The sequence below is a fragment of the Gavialis gangeticus genome, unplaced genomic scaffold (genome assembly GCF_001723915.1).
Source record: "Gavialis gangeticus isolate Ggan-Ray unplaced genomic scaffold, GavGan_comp1, whole genome shotgun sequence".
NCBI classification, from domain to species: domain Eukaryota; kingdom Metazoa; phylum Chordata; order Crocodylia; family Gavialidae; genus Gavialis; species Gavialis gangeticus.
Window position 1 is genome coordinate 16,635,932 of NW_017729025.1, and position 4,169 is coordinate 16,640,100.

At 39.4% G+C, this 4,169-nt stretch overlaps 1 protein-coding gene across 1 annotated transcript in view; it reads right to left on the reverse strand.

The window, feature by feature from the left end:
- Positions 1-4,169, reverse strand: part of SGPP1 (sphingosine-1-phosphate phosphatase 1) — a 64,066-nt gene that overhangs the window by 46,562 nt on the left and 13,335 nt on the right. The window lies entirely within an intron of this gene.

Sequence of the window (4,169 nt, forward strand, 5' to 3'; positions counted from 1 at the left end):
TGGTGCCGATTGTTCCTCCCCAGGTGCATCACCTTACACTTGTCCGTGTTAAACCCCATCCTGTTCTCCTCCGCCCATCCTTGTAACCTGTCTAGGTCCAACTGTAGCCTGTTGCTCCCCTCTACTGTGCCCACATCCCCCCACATCTTAGTGTCATCAGCAAACTTGAACAGGGTGCTTTGCACCCCCTCATCCAAATCACTGATGAAATAAATAAGTTAACCAAGAAATCCATGCTATATTTCTGAACAAAACCTTGTTCTCCTTCATTTCTTAACTTCGCCATGCTCCCCCTTGAAGTCCAAACTAATTCCCATTAAAATCCTTGGGGAGGGGGAAAGGGGATAGACTCTGATGGACTCTAATATTATAAAAATCCCTATTCTGTCTCTTTAAGGTACTCAGAACAGTGACTAGAGATAATAGTTTAATATAGTTCTCCACACTATAGGAAAAAGCTACACAGAATGATGAACTGCATGTTTTAACAACACAAATCTGCTCCATTCAGACATCTTGTTGAGCAGCTGGTTTAAACTTACAGCAGCTTTTAGAAATTTCAGTGGATAACTAAATAAATCTCACATAGTTCACATTTTTATGTAAACTAACAACTGAATGATTATATAAATATATGAAAAACATGGTCTTGCGCTGCCCGTTCAAAACCTGACTAATGCCTACAGCTAGGAAGATGGACAAGCTGACAAATGGTTTAACCATAACTAGAAATAAACTAAGTTCATATGACTATTCACTAAGTTATCTTTCCCTGATCATCAAGGAAGTCAACTGTTCACCCACAGTTATATATCAATGGTTAAGATGCATGCTCTTGAATCAAGTCATGGCAGTGACTCATAGTCAAGTGTGTAAATGACTAATGTTCTTCATAGTTCAGATCCTGCCCTTAAAGATCAGCTTTGGCCTTAAGCAGCAACCGAAATTTTGCTTCTTTCTAAAGATAGCCCTCACAAAGAAGCTGATGTGGCTTCTCTAAGCTATGCTGGAGCAAAGGGCAAAGCCAGGACTTCCATGTGACCCAGCAGTTACCGATTCCTGGGAGAGCCCTTTGAGACTACAGGCCACTAACAGTGTTGGCACAGTCCACAGACTGCTCAAGTTTACACAAAGTACTGGACTGACATCAAGATCAAAGGAATGCGGATTCCTAAAACAGGTACCTCTCAAGTTGTGGGGAACATGATAAATCTGAAACATAACAGCCTTGAAAATACCAAGTTTTAAAAATCTGTCAAACGAGGCTTCTCTCTAGAGCATCAAAATAAAGCTAACAGTGAAATGCGTCTTTGAAGGACAGAACAGTTAACCGTGATGAAAAGTGTTTTACTTGTTTTTCAAAGATCAATACTATTCCGTTGGAAAAAAGTCATTCAATATCTGTTTAACCATAAGAAAAAAAAAAAGAGAAACTACGATCTTTAAAAAAAAAAAAAAAAAAAAGCAAAACAGAGACAAGTGTAAGAGTAAGCTATTTTACAGGAAAAAAAAACAACTTTTTCAATTTTATTTTGCATAGTCAGCAGCACTATGAATATAATTATTTTCCCTTGGGCATAGGTGTTTGATAGACCAACTGGATTACAATCAGACACTGAAAAATTAAGAAAGTACGACCATAAAAAAACCCCTAACTTTTAAATAGGTTTCTTTAATTGTTTTAATCAGATGTCTTCGATAGGTCTGCAAAAACTTAAAACAGGAAGCTAATCTCTTCAGTTACCAGAAATAATTTCAGATTCTTCAACTGCAAAGGAGCATGATACACACAAGTACGTTTTTGACTAAGAAATCCGAAACATTCAAACAACCATTAGAAAGTTATATTTAGTCTACCTGGGAAAGTTGTATGAGTTATACTGATATAATTTCCCACTTGGAAATTTGGCTCAGAGTAAGAGTGATTATTTTTGATTTAGCTTGAACCTTTCAAAGTGACATAATTATTTTGGAATAAGAGTTTCCACATAGAGATTTACAACAATATAACTATACTGATTTAAATTCATTCCTTATCTTATACCCATGGTGCACAATGTCTCTGGCCCATGGGGCAGATGATTAATGCCATGTTCTTCTGCTGACCAGATGCAGCCTGTGAATCCAACCCAAAGTGCAGTGCTGACCCAGCTAGGGCCCAATTCAGCTGTGCAGGAAGGGTCTCACCAGGACCCAGTTTAGCCTAGCCCTGGAGAAAACAGGGCCTAATCCCCATGCGCAGAGCCAGCCCAGATGGGACTGATCCAGCTGCACAGGGCTTGGACATTTGATAGTGGAGGAATAGTGGCAACTTGCACCGCTCCCCAAATACCCTATTTCCAGCCCTATGAGGAGCCCCACAGGCTGGATGCCACAGCTCTGGGGGCTGGTTCTGACCTATGGGGTGTGGTTTGAGTCCCCCAGTTTATACCAATATAACTTCCCAGCAGAGACAATGCCAGGACTTGGGCTTTGTTACAGTCAGGGTGTAGACCATTTCCATCCATGTCTAATGGCCATGGACCATCAACATATTACCATGAAGTAAAGAATAGAAATGATTTATAACACATCAGCTGCTCCATAGTAATTGCTCATAGTCAGCTTCTTATCTCACAGCAGATCAAACATTAACCCATGAGCTTAATAAGACGTAAGGTATATGGTCCTTTTTGAACCCCAATACTTGCCAGCTGTAAATGAACACACAAAACATGGTAGTGCTACCAGTATGGTCTCATTGATATTTTCCCAAAGAGGGTCTGAATTCATTCTCAATCCCTGTCAATCCCACTATTTCCAGGGTAGCAAGATTAACCAACTTCTTATCAAATGGTATTTCTACTGCCTAGATAAATGATAGGAAACAGCAGAAGCACTAGAGTGGTCTTCATCTATAAGTTCACATTTTTTAATATTATAAGACACAAGTACAGGAATTTACACTACAGTAAAAGGACACTATAGAATTTGATGGCTTAGGCCCCTTCACTCAAAGGATTTAGGAGCTCTTTTTCTTGCTAGAAATTGCAAATACTCCATTAAAACTGTTTTGTGAATGCACAGGATTTGTACTTTACTAACACAGATTCTGACCTAACATTACTATGATCAGACACACACTTCAGCTCTAGTGAAGAACAGAACGCACTTTAGCAGAATGATTGTTTCCAGTCCCGTAGTACTGAATTCTTTCAGTGTTCTTAAAGAGAACACACAGCTTCCTAGGAGGAATATTTTGCAAGATGTTCAAAGGAACTCTGCTCTCAGTCGTATTTAGATTGCTTTAGCCCAATCTTAAATACTCTTTGCAAATGAGTTTTGGAAGCTAGTGCTAAAAAGAAATCAAATTTCTTTGGAACTGCATTAAAAAAAAAAAAAAAAAAATCAGGCACAGCTCTATTGCTACATTATGAGATATTACCAAACAAGAGAGAAGAGTTAAACCTCTGGCAGAAGTTGAGATTATTGCATAATGGAAAGCCTCTAAAATAAGAATAGCAAACCTCTATATGCTTCTTAGCAAATCATGAGACACAGCAGTCAAGAACTGCACAAATAATCTTCAAATAGGAAAACACAACCCACTTCCCTTTGGTGAAGGGTTAGGCTGCTTATTGCAGCTTCTGCTATAAAAGCAGCACAGAGCCAAAGATAAGATTGGGAAAGACGCATCCAACTTCAAGGTTTCATTTCATACAGATCTTACCATCAACGTGCAGAACCATAAACAATCATAGACTAAAAACTACGCAAGTATTTCATAAAGTTACACCTTCATATTACTTATTGGATGTCCATAGCACCAATAAGACTGTGAGAAGTCACTTTAACTGTCATTAGAAAAGCACTACTACTTTTACGATGTTCATCTTCTGAACTTTGGTTAAGTAACTGAATATCAACCTTTTAGTTATACAACACAACACTGGAGGCCAACTTTTTTGTTAGGTGCCACAAATTAGCCCCACACCCTCCCAGAGTGCCACTCCAATCCCCTTCCTCTACCTAATCTACTGCTCTACTTGCTACTCCCCACCCCCCCTTTGTCCAACCTACTATTGTGCTTTCTGCTTCCTGCCCTATCCCCTCCAAATTTATCAAGTGCCACACACAGAGACTGGCCATGTCTCTTGTGGCACACAGGCAGCAGACTAGCCGTATACCCA